Source organism: Microcebus murinus, chromosome 5 (assembly GCF_040939455.1).
Source record: "Microcebus murinus isolate Inina chromosome 5, M.murinus_Inina_mat1.0, whole genome shotgun sequence".
NCBI lineage: Eukaryota > Metazoa > Chordata > Mammalia > Primates > Cheirogaleidae > Microcebus > Microcebus murinus.
This window is the reverse complement of record NC_134108.1, coordinates 91,289,174-91,310,517: the sequence shown is the minus strand read 5'-3', so window position 1 is coordinate 91,310,517 and position 21,344 is coordinate 91,289,174. Positions and strand designations below refer to the sequence as shown.

The following is a 21,344-nucleotide window of genomic DNA, read 5'->3' as shown; positions in this document are numbered from 1 at the left end:
TATACTTTAAACTATTTCTTCTTCCATTACTTAATGATTGCAAGTCATCACTGGGCTAGCCCTGCAGAGCATTCAGTGTATATTAGAATTTAATACTTTGTGCCTGGTACAAAGGAAATACCATAATCTCAGTTTTTCACTTCACTTTCTCCTTGTTTCCAGTATTTTTTCTCCTGTGAATGGATATAATCTGGTCCCGTAGTTCTCAACTCTCAGATTCATTGCCTCTTCTTGGTTTTAAACAAATATTTTGCAATGTCCTCTTATTATACTGAAACATAAAGACATTTATGGATAATGTAATTTAACCTACACACATAATTTTAAACAGTAATATTATGTCCTAATTGTAATATAAATCCATTTATAAAAAATTCTATTTGTTATAGTAGTCAAATGTCCATATACAAATATACCAGAAGACAAGAAGTCATCAGATGCTTGACCTATGGACGCCAAAGGAGACTGATGAGTTTTATTGTACCTCTGGAGCAGTTGTGTTAGGGCTGTGATCTACAAAATGATGAATAATTTTTAGCAAATGTATAAATTAAGCAAAACATATTGTAATTGGATTCCTGTAATTCAATGCATATTAAAACTGTGCCAAAATATTTCTTGTATTGGTATGTAAAACAGAGAGAAGTTCTAGACTTAAGTAGTTATAAATGGGTTTTTCCCCTTCATTGTGTCTGGTAGCACTGCTGTTATTTGCTCAGGACATTAGATAATTTTTCTAATTGTGCAGGACATGTTATAGAACATTGTCATTTTCTGCCCACCAAATATCAGTAGAGCCCACAATCATTATAATATTTTCCAAATATCGTCTATGGGTTGATCCACCGAGAACCACTGATCTGATTGGAAGATGAGACATTGGAAATGTTGAATTATACCAGAAGATTTCATTAACAGCCCATAAAAACAATAAAAGGAAGATTATAAAGTCACATATCATTGGCAGAGACATAGTAAAGGGCTTAAGTCTTAGGCATTTTGCAGAGTCCACACTAGTCAAAACTGGAATAGGAAAATGTACAAATAGAGATGGCTCTCGAAAAATGGCCAACCTGAAGAAAGAGAGGAACAAGGGAGGCATAGCAGGCTGGAGATCCACTGAGCAGAGGTGGGCAAACATGTGATTTGCAAAATAAATATGATATATCTAGGAGCCAGTGACACAGAATCACAGACATCCCCAAATTAAGCCTTCCAGAAAAGGCAGTTGGAGTGGCAGTTTACTACCGCTCCTCCCCTCCTGCTCCCCCACCCCCGTTTTCCTCTCTCTGTCTTAATTATAAAAGTACAAGTTATATCCCAGATCTCAGCTGACTTCTGTGAAATCCAGTTCAGGCAGTAAGTGACTCTAAGGACACCAAGAATGATCACTATTTATGTATTTCTACATAATTCATAGAACATAGAGTAGCAATGGATTTCTATGATTATGTTAACAATGCCAGTGATAATGACCTTTACATATTGCTATGCTAAAATACCTTTTAAAATGTCTTTTTGTATTCATCTATAACAATAAATAGCTAATGACTTTAGAAGTTAGATTTAATATTTTAAAAGATGTTTAAAATGTACAATTTTCATGTGTCTTAACAAATACTGGTAACAAAAGACTAATGGATATTTTTTAAATTGAATAATTAAAATAATTATTACTTTACATCAAATATCTTCTATTAGTTCACTCTGTGTTCTTTCTGTACTTCCACGTAATGACATGATTATGCAACTTACCAGTAAATACCAGCAAGATTTTTAAAGTTATTTATATGTATTATAAAAATGTAAGAACTCTAATATTTTCATGTGCTTGATCTGCACAAGAGAAAGAGAAGAGGAAATGCATCATAAAAGGACAGGATCTAGTGAATTTAGCTATTTAAAAATAAAAGACCATGATTTTCTGCTGCTTTAATTAAGTCATTTTATTTCTCTTTATCTCATTCCCTAAAATAATTTGTTACAATTACCTAACCTTTTACAGATGCTTGCAGGTTAAAAAAAATTAGTACCCAGTACACCATCATAATTTTGAAGAATGAAGGAAGCACACAGTAGAATAATGTGCTTCTCATCCTATTCTGCAGAAATTTAGTGATGGAAAAAAAAAATTATAATCTACCTAATTTCAATTAATGACATTTGTTTCTACACTGCTTTTTTACAAATGCTTGTATTTAATTTGTTTTGTCTTTACATATATGAACACACACATACAAGTCAAAGAAATCATATAAACACAGGATAACTAGTTACATTATCTGCTATGCTTTATTAATCTTTCCAACCTCTGCCCCAACCAGTGCCTGGCGTAATGCCTTTCCTATAGAAAACTCTCAATAAATGTGCTGAATTAATGACACTTACATAATGTTTTATGTAACAATTTAAACATGTGATTATGAAGTTCATTTCAATAATTTTCACAGTAGTCTTATATGAAATGTCATAAGACTATTAAACTAATGTGATGATTCATCTAGCAGTAGGTTTTGCCAACACTAACAGGAATTTTGCTTGTTAACTTCCCCAAAGCACTAGGAGAAAATGTTTTTGATAAGCATATCTATTTTCTTATTGTTAGATGTGAATTCTTTGTGTATTAATGGCTTTATTTGCCTGGAAGCCATTGCCCTGTACTGCATTAAAATATATATATTCTAAAGCTCTTGAAGGAATTAGAATCCTAGTGCTTCTTCTGTGTGCAAATAATGACCAAAACCTGATAACCAGTTGGAACAGCTACTTATCATAGTTTTAAGAATTTTTGAAGGAACATGTTTATTAAAAGCAAAATAGCAATTAAAAAAGAAAAAAAAATGTCCTCTAGATTATAATTTCCTTCTTTCTCAATAAACTGTAGCTGCTTTCTTCTATGATTTCTGTCTTTTTATTTTTATCTATATTTTTATGTGTGTGTATATTATTCTTTGGATTACTCTAATTCATATATATTTTACCTTTTCAATTAAATTATAAGTACTTTGAGGGCAGAAATAAAATACCTGATTATTGCTTTTGAACTCCCTTGTGTACTTGAACTCAATGTGGGAGGAAAATAAAGATCTTTTGAATGTAAATTAAATTTCCCTAATTTGTTCTTAGACTTCAAACTAAATTTTGTAGAATGGGATAAAAGTGTAATGAAGATTGATCCATTTTGCCTATACATATTGTCTTAAGAGCCTCTTAACCATGAGTACAATCTTCTCACTCATCCTGTTAGTTACTTTTAATTGTAAAATCCTAGTTTTAGGTCTTGTCTTCAATATAACCTATCCATTATTATTTTTTTTAACCATAGAGTTGTGAATTTATTAGGCATAGTTTTCAAATGGAGAGACTGAGGTTTTCTCCCTTCCCAAACCATCTGAGCCTTGTTCATTGCCCACTATTCTTTCTTTCCTCTATTTCCTTTCCAAAGTCTTTTTCTGAGTACCTATAGCTATAGAGACATCCCTAACATCTAGAAAATAACCTTTCACATGATCCTGCTTTTGCCTCTTTCTACTTTTCACATACATGGCTATTTTATAATATTTCTTTCCTCCGTTCCCCATGACTTTTAGCAGCTTAAAAACCCAATTATTGCTTTTTCTCTAACTTCCACATCCAATTTGACTCAAACCATATTGTTTTCCAATCTTACTGACTCTCAGATTGGTCGTCACCTTTTCATTTCCACTACTCTCACCCTTGTCATACTTTCATACCACAGCTAGGCATAACTGCTCTTCCTGACTCCCTAGAATTTATACCGAAAGACACTGTTAGATTAGTCATCGTATTCCCATCAATGGACACCACTTCATATTTTTCAGCTTGCAATCAGGGTTCCTCACAATCTGACACTCAATATAATAGCAGTGGCCACTTACAGGGCTTAACACGTATCAGAAGTCGAGAAGCTTCAGATAGACTATTTCTAATTCATAATTCTCACAACAATCTTAGATGTAAATAACACTGTCTCCATTCTGCAAGTGATAAAATTACTCCCAACTTTACTTCTCAACTTATTTTTCACCACAACCATGCCATCCATGGTCATGACCAAATCTGGTAATTGATTTGTATGGTCCAGGATTTGTTTTAACATTCTGCCTATAGCCTTTACTCTGCTCTTTCAGCATCTAATCGCTTATCAGTGAGGACCCAACTCAAATTCCAACAGTTCTATGAATTCTGTGAGCATTCCTCACCTGCCTTCTAGGCTCCTTAAGAGTGTGATCAATTTTATATATCTTCCCATCCCAGTAAGAATGGAAAGTTCTTACATAGCATAGTGCCTTTGACGCATTCTCCCTCTCCACTTAAATTTTCTCTCTTTTATTTGCTTTTAATAATTAGCATCTAGTAGATATCCTTCTTGGTGATTTCATTTGACCTATATATGAATGCATATCTTAATAAATTTATACTTCCTGTGGGCCTATTTCCATTTCTTCAGTGTAAATATTCTTGAACTCAATGCTTTAAAGAAGGATAAGTATCTATTTACAAATATAGTCTCAGAATATGCATGAATGTTTCACTTTTAAGAAACATCCAGAAGTATTTTCAAAGGGTGTAGAAGCATACTAGTGCATGAAGTACCACATAGAGAATATGAATTGAGTTGAACTACCTGCATGTCAAAAATAAAGACCAGAATTGGTAAAATATTAAAAAGTGAGACATGGAAATTAGTAGGAATAGAAGGAAGTAATTCAGTATGTAAAAGAAGACAATTCTCTATTCTTTTGCAGAAAAGAAACTACAGAGCACAGGTACCATGTTGGAAGATTAGCTTTGTACTACCCTGGAACTTGCTTTTACTTTCCTGCCTTTGGCCTTTGCTTTGAGGTTTCAGTATCCAGCGTATGTAAATTTCATTCTCCAGTCTCCATCAGCTCACCAGTCAGGGCCTAATTCAAATCCCAACGGTTTAGCGTTTTCCCAAACTGTGTTTTATTTGGGGCAAAAATAGCCATAAAAGTCATTTTTTAACAGTCAATTCCATTTTATGATAATTTACGTATCATGCCAGAAGCTTAAAATATGCTATTATTATCCTAAATTTCATTCTTCCCGTATTGGGCTGCATTTTAAACATTTGCTGCAAGCGACTATATCTTGGAGACTACGTGATTATACAAGTTATTATAAATACTCATTAACAGATTAACCGAGATATAGGCAAGGAAATAAAAAAAATGAATTTTATTAATTGCCGTATGTTGTTAAAACTAAGTCATAATTTCTCTTGTTCCATAACATTGCTCCACAGTATCCCAACTAGAGGGACCTGCTTTTCACCCATATATCCCTGTTTTGAACATTGTCCTTTCATCCCAAATCAGTAACTAGGACAGTTGAAAGTCGGTACTAAGCCTTTGGTGATATTTAAAATTCTTTTATACAAAAAGGTAAATGCACAAGCACTTTTCTTTCACTTTTCCACCGCCTAGTCTTTTCCAAGCCTGGAAACGTTTCATGCGGTGGAGTAGGGTCCGCATTGCGGGCTGCTGACTGGAATTCCCTACTGTGGGCTGAATCCGCCCCAAACTCTTGAGGGTGGTACAACCCTTGCTCTCACCCTGCGGCCCCCAGGCCTCCCCTCCAGGCATTCCGGAGCCCAGGAGGACGGCGGCTGGGACCACAGTCCCTCTCCGCCGAGATCCACCTTCTTCCCAGGTGAGCGTCGCCGTCCTCCCGCGTTTCTGCTTGCGTCTGCCCAGGTGTTGGGACTTGTAATTGCCCCACGGCCCCGGGGGCGGGCAGGAGAGAAAGGCTTTTTTTTTTTTATACTGCGCTGGTAGAGGGTTGGGTGTTTGAGTTCAGACAGGTTCCGAGGCGCTTCCTGGCTGCGCGGGGTTTGGTGTGACACCCCTCAGGACTTGTTGCAACTCGTCCCCACACACACCCGCCCTTTCTCAGCTCTGCACCCAGTCAGCCCTCAGGAGGTGCGGTCCCGGCCGGAATGCGCTTCCCTCCGCCGACCTGACGCCCGGCAGGTAAGTCCCCTCCCCTCCGCGAGCTCCCGCTTCCTGGGAGGCAGACCTTCGGCGGCGGGCGCGGCTGCGCGGGGCTCGGCGCGCTCCTGGCCGTAAGTGGGGCCCGGCTGCCCTCCCGGGCCTCGGCGGGCGGGGAACGCGGGGGCGCGGGGGGCGCGCGGGGTGCGGGGCGCCACGCGGGCCGGCGCGCGGAGGGCAGGGCAAGGGCCTCCGCGCGCGCGCGGGATTGGAACTTGCCCGGGGTGCAGAGTTTCAGTGTCCCCTGCCTTTCCTACTTTTTCATTATGGTGTAGGTGCAAGTGAGTTGAGAAGTCTGAAAAGTTAGGTCTGGGGCGGAGGAGGGCTCGGGGTCCCCGGGGCCAGGCGCCGCCCGCCGTGGAGCTGCGTTCGCTTCCTCTTCGCTCGCCCCGGGAGTCCGCGGGGGACCCCGGGAGAGGGAGCGGGAGGGGCGCGCGGCGGGGAAGGGCCCGTGGGAGGAAGTGGAGGCTGGGGGCGGAGGGGCGTGGGGGCCACGGGGGAAAGGCGGGAGAGCTCAGGCTGCAGGGGGGTCGTGGGTGTCCTGTAGATCCCGAGTGGGGAGCAGAACTTGAGAAGGAAGACGTAGTTTCTCCACACCAATCTCTTACTCCCGTAGGGATCCCGTTTCTTGTCTGCTGATTGGTGGAAACCTGTGTTTTCCTAACTTGGGTCGGCCTGAGTCAGGGTGTTGTGTGTGTCCTCTGTTAGCTCTCCAGGGGCTTGTGGGACCTACCAGAGTTTGAGAACCACCGCTGTAGATTGAGGAGAGTGGGGTGAGAGGAGATTGCTCCCTGGTGTGGTACTTGGAGACCTTAGGCCTGTTCTGTGGGATGTGGTGAGGGACTCCTTCCCAGTGAGCGAGGAAGCAGAGAATGTGCCTGTGTTCTTTGCAGGAATGGTGGGTAGGTAAAGAGACAATGCGCTTTATAGGGAGGAGAGTGGGAGGTTATGGAAACACAGGATAGCGTGTTGGCCCGTGCCCAGAGTGATGAAGTTATAAGATCTAGCTCTGACCTAGAAGAGGAGATGAGAGCTAAGAAGCAGAACATTCAAAAAAGGCATGCTGGTGGTAAGCAGTCAGGGATGGATTTTAATGCCCAACAGCTCATGTACAAATTCTCCCTTGCTAAACACCTTGCCAGGTTCCCGGCAGGCACCTCCCTTTTTTCTCTTTCTCATCCCAACAAGTGCCAGAGTCAGGAGGAAATCCATGACTGAGGCTGAATCAGTGCTGACAAGCAACAGGAAAGGGGACTGTGATGAAAGGGACTTAGAAGAGAGAGCTGGGTGTTGTGTTTTTTTTTTTTTTTCTTAATGGTTATTCAAAATAACTAATGAATGAGAATGACATGAGGAACCAGGGTGAGATGACAGGAGTGGGAATAGTAGGTCTTTGTTTTGTTTGTTTCTCCTTATCTTCCTACTGTTTCTGGAATGGCAGAAGTCCCCACACCTTCCAACTGCATATTCCAGCCCCTTTTGCTTTGGGACCCCACTCCCCTTGCTTTTGGGACTCTGGCACACGTGGTGTGCACACCTATGGAGGGTGCTGGCTTCACCCTGTGGAGCCTGCCCGAGGGACTGGGAGGATCCTGCCTTTAAAGCTGGCAGGCTCTTGACCACAGATGGCTGAGGATTTATTGTGGGAAGCATCACCAATTGAACAGTTGCTGAAAGAGATTGCATAGATGGAGACAAACCACACCTCTGGTGCTGATTCAGTGATATCTTTTATGATTATACTTTTGCATTTATGATTTAAACTATAACTGACTAAACTCTTTGGGAATCAATGGATTTGATTATTCCTTCTATTTTTTTTCTCTTCTTGCTAACACCTCTCCTTACAGTTTCCGTTGGAGGTTCCTTCATTGAGTACTTTCTTGACCGTAACTTGGCTCACCTTGTAGCGACTCACCTAAGTTTCCCGTTCAGTTATAATACATTATACAAAACCCGAGTTGCCAAAAATGTGACATTGTTATACTTTTAAGTTTGCAAGATCTTGTGGTGAAACTGTAATCCCAGTAAAGCAGGCCTCTTTTAAAACATAAACCTGGTTGGAGGAGGCCTTTTGGTAAGGCCCCACTTAGCTTAATTTAACTAATTAGTGGTAAAGTTACAAGTTGCCCTTGTTCAGCTAGTTAGGTAAGTTTGCTTGTCTGTCCCTTCGTAAATTGCAAAATGTGAGTGTCCCAGGCTTGTTTCACAATTCGGAGTCTGTTAAGAACAATGCTGTTGTGAATTTTGAAATGTACTCTTGTTCATTTAATTTCTGATCTGGGACTGGGATGTATTTTAGAACTTTGTTGTTGAATTTATCATCTGAAAATTGGAATACACAGTGACCCCACGCCCATGGAAACAATTCTAAATCGTGATTATTCACAGCCCAGTGTTAAGGATGCCATGGGTAAAATTTTGTGCAAATAGCACTTAAATTTCACTTAAAGCCACCAACATTTCTCTGAGAAAGTATGTCAGAGCCCTCAGAGCGAGTTTTCTTCCTACTGGGGGGCGGGGCAGTGGGCACCAGCACTGTCTTGAGGGGTCCCAGCCTACTAGGGCAGAGCAAGCTTCCTAGGGAGATTGGCACTGCCAGTTGTTGGCAGATGGAGTGCTGAGGGCTGCTGAGATGGGAGGGGGAAATGGTGCACTCTAGTGGAAAGGGTATGTGTGGAGGTGAAGTAGAGTGGGGGCAAGTTGGCTCTAGATTGGGGATGAGGGTGCATTAAAGAGCAGGGATGTTGGGGGTTGAGGAAGCAAGGAATGTTTTCACTGACTATGAAGCTGTGGGAAAGATGAACCTGGGTGGAGAGATGATCCAAGTATAAGGAATATTCATTGGGCACATCTATATTGGGAAATGGTTGAATCACATGATCATGAATGATGGGAGGAAAGTTTCCCTCTGGGGACATCTTAATTGTCACCTAGTTTGTCTTTTATTTTTACACTGTCCTTAGGAGGAGGGCCAGATGTCCCCTGAAGGCACCTGACCCTTATCTTTTGAGCAGTTTGTCAAGTACTTCGCATACTACTCATCCTTGGGAAATGAGCAGTCTCCTTTGAATAATGGCATAGGGTCACGTATGATCTCCAGGTTACTGACAGGTTAATTTGAAGAGTTTATTAAAACTTATGCAGTGAAGATGATATGTAACAACTATAACTTTGTGCTCTTCTACACTCTCCATTCAGTAAACATATATTTATTGACTATTATGTGTCATTTTGTTCCCCTAAGGAGATAGGAAAGTAACAAAATAATCCTGGATCTTAGGAAGCTCGCAGTTTAGCAACCTGGTAATAATTACAAATACATGCAGAAATAATGGATCAGGTCCATTGATTTAGTATTTCCTTCATAGCCTTTGAAGGTCCCAGCAGATATTGTTTCTGTTCATTAATCATTTGTGAAATTAAACATTAGCAGACCTGAGTTAGTCATTATTTTGGATAAAGTATTTAAATTCTTTTGGCCTTTCAGTTTTTTCACTGGTGGTGTGAAAGCTTTGGACTGTGTGATCATTCCTGTGTCCCACTCTGCTCAGAAATTCTCTGTGATGAGTTCTTTATTGAGGGTACCATAAAATAATGTTAGCTAAGATCTCCCCAAAGTAAAACTAGGAAGTTCATTATTGTCACTTCTATTGTCAAATTTTCATTTCAAAGGGTTTTAGTTCTCTATTTAACATCAGGTTGCCTCTCTGATTGCATAAACATTATTCCCTTGGGGAAGAAAAAGCAGTTTTCAAAGCACTAAAAAGTCAAAAAATCTCATCTTCCACCTCAATGGTGGTAATAGAATCATTCAACATGGAATGTTTGTCTGGGCCGTCATTTATATACATGCATAAGCAATGATGGCTTTAATTCTTAACAGCCCGTTGCTCCAAATAGTCTCATCTGAGTCATTCAACAACTGTTTCCTGATGTTTTATAATAATTGCATTTTCCTCAAATAAATATAACTTCACAATTATTTATTAGAGAAGGGTGCAACACAAGTAAGTTGTTTTTAGAGTAACTACTGACAATGGCCCCCATGATTCTTTTCTTTAGATTCAACCCTTCCTTTCTGTTTCCATCTTTATTGTCCTTTTCATCTTTCTGGTCTCATCTCATCCTTTCCAGCCCTCTTTTATTCAATTTTGTTCCTTCTCTTTCTTTTCCTTTTTTTTCTTCTTTATGTTTCTTTCCCCTCTTTTCCTTTCTCATCACTTCCCTTCCTTTTTTTCCCTTCTTACTCCTTCTCTTATTTTCTCTTTCTACCTCATCTTTCATGTTTCTTTTTCTTTCTCTCCTACTCCCTTCTTCTATTTGTCTATTTCTCCATCTGCTTACCTACCTATTATAGTTCTTTATTTCTGTCATCTCTATCAACGCAGTTCTCCACATTGGTACATTGTATGTTTCTAAACATTTATAAAAGTCAAATTATAGGCAAACTTCATTTTATTGTGTTTCACTTCATTGAACATCACAGATATTATATTTTCACAAATGGAAGATTCGCAACACCTCTGCATTGACCAAGTCTATTGGAGCCATTTTTTCCAATAATATGTGCTCATTTCTTGTCTCTGTGTCACATTTTGGTAATTCTCATAATAATTGAAACTTTTTCATCATTATTGTATCCATTATAGTGATCCATGATTAGTGATCTTTGATGTTGTTATGGTAATTGCTTTGGGGCACCACCAGCACTGCCATATAAGATGGCCAACTTAATCAATAAATGTTGTGTGTGTTCTGACTGCACCACTAACCAGCCTTTCCCCCCTCTCTCTCTCTCCCTTTTCTTGGACTTCCCTATTTCTTGAGACACAATAAGATTGAAATTAGGCTAATTAATAACCCTACAATGGCCTCCAAGTGTTCAAGTGAAAGGAAGAGTCCCATATCTCTCACTTTAAATCAAAAGCCAGAAGCTTAGTGAGGTTAAGCTTAGTGGGGAAAACATGTTGAAAGCCCAAGATAGGTCAAAACCTAGGCTTGTTATGCCGAACAGCCATATTGTGAATACAAAGGAAAAGTTCTTGAAGAAAATTAAAGTCACCACTCTAGTGAATCCACAAATGATAAGAAAATGAACAAGCCTTATTGCTGATAGGGAGAAAATTTTACTGGTCTGGATAGAAGATCTAACCAACAACAACATTTGCTTATGCTAAAGCCCTAACTCTTCAAATCTATGAAGGTTGAGAGAGGTGAGAAACTGCAGAAGAAATGTTAGACACTAGCAGAGGTTGGTTCATGATGTTTAATGTAAGAAGCCATTTCTATAACATAAAAGTGCAAGGTGAAGCAGTGAGTCATGATGGAGAAGCTGCAGCAAGTTGCCAGAAGATTGAGCTAAGATCATTGATGAAGTTGGCTACACTAAACAACAGATTTTCAGTGTAAATGAAACAGCCTTAGATTTACAAAAGATGCCATCTAGTACATTCACAGCTAGAGAGAAGTCAATACCTGGCTTCAAATCTTCAAAGGACAGGCTGATCCTTGTTAGGGGCTGATGAAGCTGGTGACTAAGTTGAAGCCAGTGCTCTTTTGCTATTCTGAAAATCCTAGGGCCCTTAAGACTTTGTTAAATCTACTCTGATTATGCTCTATATATGGAGCAACAAAGCCTGGATAACAACACATCTGTTTACAACATGGTTTATTGAATATTTTAAGCCCACTCTTGAGATCTGCTCTGAAAATTTGATTCCATCCAAATATTGCTGCTTATTGACAATTCACTTAGTCGCCCAAGATCTCTAATGGAAGATATACGAGGTGAGTAATGCCTAACACAGAATTCATTCTGCAGCCCTTGGATCAAGAAGTTATTTTGACTTTCAAGTCTTTTTATTTAAGAAATACATTTCATAAGGCTGTAGCTGCTATAGATAGTGATTTCTCTGAGGGATCTGGGCAAAGTAAATTGTAAACCTTTAGGAAAGGATTTACCATTCTAGATATCATTAAGAATAGTCAAAATTCATGGCAGGAGGTCAAAATATCAACATTAACCAGGATTTTGGAAAAAGTTGACACCAACTCTCATGGATGACTTTGAGGGTTTCAAGAATGCAGTGGAGGAAGTATCTGTAGATGTGGTTGAAATAGTAGGAGAATTAGAAGTGGAGCCTGAATTGCTGCAATCTCATTTTAAAACTGGAACAGACGAGGACTTGCTTCTTATGGATGAGCAAAGAAAAGTGGTTTCTTGAGATAGAATCTACTCCTGGTGAAGATGTTGTGAACCTTGTTGAAATGACAACAAATGATTGAGAATATTGCATAAACTTAATTAATAATGCAGTAGCAGAGTTTGAGACTCCAATTTTGAAAGAATTCTCCTGTGGGTAAAATGATAGCATCACATACTACAAAGAAATCTTTCATGAAAGGAAAAGTCAGTTGATGTGGCAAACTTCATTGCTGTGTTATTTGAAGAAATTGCCCTGACCACCCCAACCGTTGGCAACCACCACCTCAATCAGTTAGTAGCTGGGCAAGACCCTCGACCAGCAAAAGATTAAGACTTGCTGAAGGCTCAGATGATTGTTAGCATTCCTTAGTAGTAAAGTATTTTTTAATTAAGATGCATACCTTTTTTAAGACATAATGCTATAGCATACATAATAGACTACAGTATAGTATAAACATAACTTTTATGGGCATTGGGATACAAAAAAATCATGAGACTAGTTTTACTGCCATATTCACTTTATTGTAATGGTCTGAACTGAACTTACAATATCTCTGAGGTATGCCTATATATTATACAAAAGTCAAGTAGTCAAAGTACATTACAAAGGGAATTTTATTCCCTATTAGCTAAATATAGATTATAAATGAAATTGACAATTATACTTTGAAGGTTATATACACTAATCAACCATACATTTCTAGCATTTTATACATTTTAAAAATAATTGTTCTCTTTCTTTCCAATGGAATATATGTACAGTGATCATCTGATCAAAACCAAAGTTTTGCTTCTTCTGGTATGTCCAAATATTTCTACCTTTGCTTCAGTTATCTTTGACTCACGAGGTAAACATCTTATCGCTAACATCAGGACTTTCATTTTTACAATTTTCAAAAACATATGAGTTCAAGTCATAGTAAAATATTCAAGTAAGTATGCAAATAAGATAGTAAAGTGAAGAAATATGTAGTTATTGAAAATACAGATAGGCATGCTGACAGCTCCACTGTACAGTAAGTTGAAATATTTGGTAATTGATGGATTAAAGACTGGAATTATCAAAGGAAAGTTATTTTCAGTGTCATTGTCTGATGTTGAAAAGTTCAGCTTTTCAAAGATCAGAACTAAGTGGAAGACCACTTGTACTTATGATTGAACTTTTGTTTTAAAATATCTCAATAGGAAAATATTACTGAAGAAAATTAAAATTATAGCATATGTCTACAATTTGTCTTAATGTTAGGCAAAAAACAGTCCATATACCGTGAAAGTAATGTAGAAAGTGCTTTATTGCAAAAGTACTCATTTGTGCAATACTAGGCCAATTCATGTACCCTCATATATATAAATATACTCTGTGAAATTAGTCACCTTTTGTTTATACTCAAAACTATGACTCAATGCCCTGTTGTTATTGTAGGGTCTTCAAACTATATGAAATTCCATATTTTGTTTACAGAGTAGATTTATTCCTATTTAGCATGTTAAATCTTACATGTAGAAGAATTAGAATAGGAAATGTTAAAGGAAAAGAGAACAAAACCTCCTCAAGATCTTTGGGTCCAAAATGTGATTCCTTAGAAAGCCAGTGCAGATCCAAGATACGATTCACCAGAGAGTTGGGACAGAAGCCTTTGACTCTCCTAAGTAGGAGTATGAATTTATCACACATAGAATAAATGGCTTTATAAAATCATTAATTAGTTAAACTAATCATCACCTTTGACTTTAATATAATAGCAGAGCGATGCCATTGTCCCCCGAACAATTCAGCTTATTTTGTATAAATAATTTTCTTGATCTGTATAGAGGATGGTTGAAACTGAGGCAACGAGAAGGTCGTTTTAGATAAGGTAATGATGACATCATGGGAAGAGTGCTAAGGTCTTTTCACTTAAGAATATAGAGCTTATGGTTGATGGACACACTTAACAATGTTGACTCAAACTGTACAAAAGCAATTTATGTAACTAAACCGTTTGTACCCCCTTAATATTCTGAAATAAAATTAAAAAAAATAATATGTAGTGTTGCAGGAGTTGCTAAGTACTCCCTCAACACGACGTGAAAGCTTAACTAGGAGACTAAGAGAGGAGCCCTGACTTTGAAATCAGAACTTCGAGCCTCAAAAAATGTGGAAAAAGCTATATTTATGCACCTGCGCACACACATAGGTAAGTTTGCAGAGGAGACAATAACCAGTGAGGGTCACAGTACCATGTGGCCAGGCTGTAGCCTTCTCCCTCACTGTTAGGCTGGCATAGGCCCTAAGGACTAATGAAAGTGAAACAAAGCAGCTGCCAGGTGCATTGTCTGGTTCAGGTGTGGTTTAAGCAACTGTGACTAGAGTTGTATAAACATCAGCTTTGTCTCAGTGTGACAGTCTCCCAGTGTTAGTCTCACTGTCAGGAATCGAGCACAACTTTGCAGAGAGATAGCAGGGAACCCAGGTTACTGTTCATGTGAAATCCCAAAGACCTAGAAATTCAGCAGCATTTTACACATTTGAAGGTGTATTTCTTTATCCCTATTCATTAATCCCTGTTTATAGAGAATTTCTGTGTGCAAGTGCTCTATAAACAAGTGAGAGGGGTCAACGAGGAAGGTTATATAGAAAAGAATTAAAAGTCTGAACTAGAGTCAGCTAGTTTTCAGATCAGATTTTGTTGGGTGTTTCTGGGGAAGATAAAAAGAAAAGCACTTTATTTCACTCATAGTATAGCTATCTAGGCAGGTTTGATTCTAAGTGAATTCTAAGGGAAATGACTAATAAGGAATTGGTAGGATTGGGATTATTTTAGACATTGTATGGCTGTTTACCCAAGTTAAAACTAAAATCTTTCCAAGGTAGATTTAATTAACATTTAATTTTTGTGTGTGTGTGTGGGTGTGTTTTAAATAAATTTGTGTCCACGTACACAATATCCACAAAATTCTTTCTGATTTTAAAGCTCTACTTTCTAACAGTCTGAGATTGCTTTTCTGCTGCTAAATATATATAACACTTTTACTTTTGATAGCTATTCCTAAAATAACTAAGCAAAATACATTTTCTTAAGACATCTTATTTACTGACTTCCACTTTTCATAGATGAGGCACACTGCTCTTGTTAAATGTATTCGGGAAGCCATTTTAAGAGTTCATATTGGAGCTTGTGTTTATTATATTTTCCTGCAGCATTTACTCTGTAAATGTCAGCAGGGACCAAGAGTGACTTTTTTTTTTTTTTTTTTGTCTTAAATAGACCCAAGAGGTGGGACAAGAGTGCATATGACACATGTTCAACATTTCACTCCATGGGGCTCTTGCTGCCCGTGGTAATTTTGTCTAAAAATATCTGCTATAAATTATACTGAGGTTTCGAAACTGAGGTTGAAAGAGCCTGGACCCTACTTCCTGTGGTATTTAGGGAGTTAGGGAGTTAGAGATGGATGTTGTGAAGTGAGGAGGAGCAGAGACAAGGCAAACAAGTAAGGGGATAGTTAGATAGATCCCTAGTTATTTCTCCTTTGTAATTGCACAGCAAGGCCAGAACTGAACACACTGGGACTGGAAGAAGATAGGCCTTGTCCAAGACAGTGGTGATACTCAAAATATGGAGCCAACATGATGGAACACTGATAAAGTAGAATGTTCCAACTCTGTGGCCTTTAAGCAACTTCTGTTCTAGTGAGGGGTATACAGGCAATAGCAAGGGCATAAATACCTTAATTATTTCCTATAGTTAGTACAATGAATTACATAAAGCAGGGTGATAAGATTAAGTATGGTAGAGAGGGTGGGTTCTCTTTAAAATGAGTAGTCTGGAAGACCTCTCGAAGGTAACATGAATAAGATAGGAAAGGGAAAAAAAGGAGCATTCAGGCAAATGAACAACTGGAGCAAAGATTCTAAGGTGGGAATGAACTCAGAATGTTAAAGGAGGAGGAGGAAAGAAAACCTGCTTAGCTAGGGAAAGTATCCACAAACCAATAGGATATGTGAGTCTAGAGCTTAAGGGATCAGTTAAGTCTGGAGATTTGCAAGTCATCCGTGGATATAAGACTGGATCATCCTGGGAGAGTAATGAGAAAGAAGAGTGAAGAGACATGAGTAGACTCCCACATCCAAACCCTGACTGGCAATAGGAGAGTCAACAGCTTTGATGATGTTTGAGGGAAGTTCTTAGTCTTCTGTCCTAGAACCCAGCATTCAGGATCTCTTAGCAATGATTTTCAGATACCGTTGGAATTAACAATAGCCACTATTTAGTGTTTTGAAGAAAAAAAAGTTCCTCATCCTGTTGCAAGTTTTGCCTGCCTTTAGAGTTGAGAGATATACATTCTTCTTGAAGCCAGAATCTGGGTTCTTATCTGGATGATTTATTGGATGCACTTAAACTTTTCATTGCTCTGTTTTGTCAAGTTGGAAAATACAGATTTCAGCTTTCCAGGGGCTGCTCTAGAATATATAGTTTAGTCCAATTCACCTTAATTATATACCAAACATCTATAATCATAATTTATTTAAACTGTTAATCCAATTAATCCTTTCTTCCTGTTTAAATAAATTTATATAATTACAAAACATACCAGAACCACAGGAAAACTCAGTAATGCTTTGCAACTAATTTGTATCGCTACTGGTGTTAAAAGACAAAAGAATTATAAATAAAGAACTTTATTTCATTACAATTAAATGCCCAGAAACTGGAGAATGACTTTAACATAATTAAACAATGAAAAAAAATTTAGGGAGGATCTCCAAAAAATACATGATATCACCTCTATTCTTCTGACAATGTTCTCATTTGAAAGTAATATTTATGTTTTTGATATGGATCTGTCAATCTACCTAATTACTTTTATAGTACTCAATACATTTCTGATTATTCTTTCAGAAGCCCTTCACAAATGGGTAATATTTTATATTGCCAAAAAACTAACCTTCATTAAACATAAGCAAATATGTATTTAAATCTTAAAAAGTTCTGCAGGGGTATTATAATTGTTAAAAATTGAACCTTTAGCATTTTCTGGCTGTTGCTTTAATCAACTCTCATCTGGTTACCTTGAGTTATTAAGGCAGTATATTATTAGCTTATTATTTAACAATTATGTACTTACTGTGCATTTAGAATTGTGTTAACGAGACACAATCTCTGCCCTCACAGAGCTCATACTCGTGGAGAGGGTAGAGAATAATGCTTTTAAATAAAGCATGAGAAGTGATAGCATGTGCAGGGAATTGCTGTGAGAACTCCTTATGGTGCCTGTTGTACTACCCTGAGAGTTAGGGATGATATTGTGTGTTAATGAGCAGCTTACAAACCCCTAGGTAAGTCCATCCGGTTGTTATTATTGATTGATTGATTGAGACAAAGTCTTGCTCTGTTGCCCAGGCACCTTGGCATCAGTGTAGCTCACAGCAACCACAAACTCCTGGGCTCAAGCGATCCTTCTGCCTCAGCCTCCCTAGTAGCTGGGACTACAGCCATGGGCCACCATGCCTGGCTAATTTTTTCTATATATTTTTAGTTGTCCAGTTAATTTCTTTCTATTTTTAGTAGAAACGGGGTCTTGCTCTTGCTTAGACTGGTCTTGAACTCCTGAGCTCAAACAGTCCTCCTGCCTCGGCCTCCCAGAGTGCTAGGATTACAGGCCATCAGGTTATTTAATTTTTTTTTTTTCTTTATGGTTCCTGTACTCATACAGCCTCAGTTTCTGGATATTCTTTACTTGCTAGTCTGTTGCTCTTAAGAATTATTAAACTTTGATATACAGGGTTTTGAAGCACCAATTCCAGTCAACTCAGTACATGAATGAGAAAAGGGGTGGCTATTCTAAAGTCAAAAATAACTATTAAGGTACTTCTGTTTAAAAATTTCTTTTTCCTCATTGCAAAATGATGCATATTCATTGATAAGCATTTGTTAAATACAGAAAAGTGAAAAGAAGCTTCAAAAATGTTATTCTCATTTTGTGTGTGTATTTTCCTTTTGTTTTTGGATGAATGTTCTCCAATTATAAGTTTCCTCACCTACAGTTTTGTAACCTGCTTGTTATCTATATAGCATCATAACAAGCATTTTTGGATGCTGTTAAAACCATTAGAGGCAGCTTTAAGCATTCTTGGTTTGTCTTTGCATTTGGACATAGGTGTATATAATGTTGTTTAGTTAACTTAAAAAAAAAAAAAATGAAGCTGAAGCTTCCAGGATGGTGAACCCATTGACTTGCTGAGTGGGTGATGTGCTAGGAGAGGGCATGGAAGCTGCCCATTTCCCCCCACCCTCCCAGACCTTGCCCTGTGTAATGAAGCTGAACTTTGAAGACTGACTCGAGAAACTGACAAGAGCTGTACAGTTTTACACAGCTTTATTATGAAAGAGAACTCCTTCCCAGATTATTACCTAACAATTTTTTGAATCATTTTTTTATGGCAGATAACAGAGTTGAGGCCTTCATCTCATTTAGTCCCCATAGAAACCCTTTGAAGTTAGTACTGTTATTTTACCCATTTTCCTGGTTAGAAATATGAGGCTGAGAGCTGTAAATAACATGACTGAGGTTTTATAACTGAGAAGTGGCAGAGCAGAAGTCAAAACCTGTGCCATCTTAGCCACTGTGTCAGTGAGAAAAACCTGTGATGTTTGTCATTTGGTCCTTAAAATACTTCTGCTTGCCAACTTTGTATAATCAAAGACTTCTCTTATGTGTCTCTTTTAGGGTTCTTTTTGGACTATGCATTTGAATTTTCAACTGTTCTTCATGGACCTAAACCCTGTCCAATACTGTACTTGTCTAGTTAATTTTTGATGTAAATTTAAACTTGAGCTTAATATCATTCATGTTGATTTATTATTTCATCACCTTAACATCATTTTGATTGTTTATTCTGGCAACTAGCTTGTATACTATTGTTCACTTCTTCAGATTGTATCAGCATATTTCTGTTTATTTATCCAAATAATTGTTGTACTTACTGATCAGGGCCAGACCAAGAATGAAGTACTTTGGCACAGCACAAAATACAACTTCATCAGGATGGCCTTGTCCCATTCATAGGGCTTCTGGAATGCTGATATCATGATAGGATTCAATTCAGGAGTAGTTTAGGTATTGCTAAGATAATAATTTACCTTTGATTTACATTTTAAATGCATAAAGTAATGCATAAAGTAATCCTCTGGAATTTGAGCATTTAGTATACACTCATTCAGTAAATTATGAATTTCTCTACAGGAATTATGTAGTAAGTGCTTTTAAATGACAATGAATTATTATTTTTAATGTCATTGACATATATTGAGAAATATTTCCCCCCAATATCTGAAGTTTGTATAGTTTAGATCAGGGATGGCAAATATATTGAATAACAGCTAATGTAAACAAACCCTGGTGTTATATGGTGTGAAAGTGATATTGCTACCTCCACCCTTCAATTAAAAGAAATTAAGGAGATTAAGAAGTGAGTAGGTAATGCACAAATGGAATTTCCATTTGGGATTTATAAAATAAATTTGGGGGCATTAATGTTTGTCCTTTTTATGAGTTTGATGAGATGACTGATTCTACTGGTGATGTACATATGGAGATGTTTGTACCCAGCACCCTGTGACTGAGTGTTGCATGTGTTCATGTATTCCTTGGCCTGCTGAAAATCATGCTGTGTGGATGACTATAATATGTGGTCTTGGGCCATTTTATCATAAGGGTTATTATGAAGCTAGTTTAGAGTCTTTTAATGAGTTTGGATGCCAAAATTAGATATAAATTGCAGTTGACAGCTTGAGTATTATAGTGGATTTTTAATTTAATAGTAGATTCTTTAATGTTTTAATTGTCATCTTAAATTTCTGGTAATCAAATTCAAAGGCAAATACAATCTTGACAGCTACTCATTCGGAGAAAGAAGAGATATCTGACTTTGAACTGTTATGGAACATGGATTATGATTTTATAAGACAGATTTTCTGAAGCAATCCTTTATGAATCCTTACCTTCTATAGGCAGACATTTTTGTATACATTTTAAAGTCAGTTACCAAAGCATAAAAAAGACTGATTTGAGAATTTTTTTGTCAATATTTGAAAGATTGCAAAATGTTTCTTATGACATTTGCTTAACATTGAAGTTATATCAGAGAACTAGTTTCATTATATCACATAAACTACAAACCCCCCCATATTTCTAGATGTTAAATTTACTTTTTATTTATTAAGTTCTTTTATTTAAAAAGTTTGAAGTTAAAAATAATTTTTGTATGCATTTGTATTAGTTTCCTAGTGCTGTTGTGGCAAAGTACCACAAATATTGGCTTAAAACAACAGAATTTATTCCTCAGAGTTCTGAAGACTAAGTGTTTGAAGTCATGGTGTTGGCAGGGCCATGCTATCTTTGAAGGGCTCTGGGCGAGAGTCTGCTCCTTGCCTTTCTGTTATCTCCGGTGTTGCTGGCAATTCTTGGCATTCCAATCTCTGGCTCTGTGGTCAACTAGAGTTCTCCCCATGTGTCTGTCTTGTGTGTCTGTCTTTGTGTCTCCTTTCTCCTTATAAAGACACCAGTCATTTTGGATTAGAGTCTTCTTTGATACAATATGACCTCAATTTATCTTGATTATATCTGAAAAAGCTTTATTTCCAGATAAGGTCACATTCACTGGTATTACAGGTTAGATCTTCAATATATCTCGTTGGAGGATGCAAGGCAGCCCATAACAACATCCAACAATTGCAGAAAAATGGCTTTAGAAAGATGTTGAAAAAGGGACCACAGCAGTATTAGCACCTTTTAGATCCTTTTTCTATTTCTTTCTATCAAAGTCCTGACTTTGGGTCATCTGCTTGGATATTAGGTAATTATAGCCTCAAATTATTTATGATTTAAGAAAGTCGTAAATTTCCTTATGGAGCATTTTTCCACTGACCTATTATTTCAGAAGTCTTTTCAATGAATCTTCTAAGATCAGAAACCATAAACAAACTGACTGGGTTTGGTTGTTTGTCTTATACTGCCTGTGATTAAATAATTATAAATTATATGACATTGCTAATGGCATGACAGAAAACATTGTCTTTTCATTAATTTTAAAATGTCTTATGATCAAATTTATTTAT

General features: G+C 37.6%; 1 protein-coding gene across 1 annotated transcript in view; it reads left to right on the top strand.

The window, feature by feature from the left end:
* The first annotated feature begins 6,030 nt into the window (after window positions 1–6,030).
* Window positions 6,031–21,344, top strand: part of FAM83B (family with sequence similarity 83 member B) — a 72,170-nt gene continuing 56,856 nt past the window's right edge. Inside the window, exon 1 of the mRNA XM_012780780.2 lies at window positions 6,031–6,109. The gene's annotated coding sequence lies outside the window, so the exon portion shown is untranslated. The remainder of the gene's footprint in view (window positions 6,110–21,344) is intronic.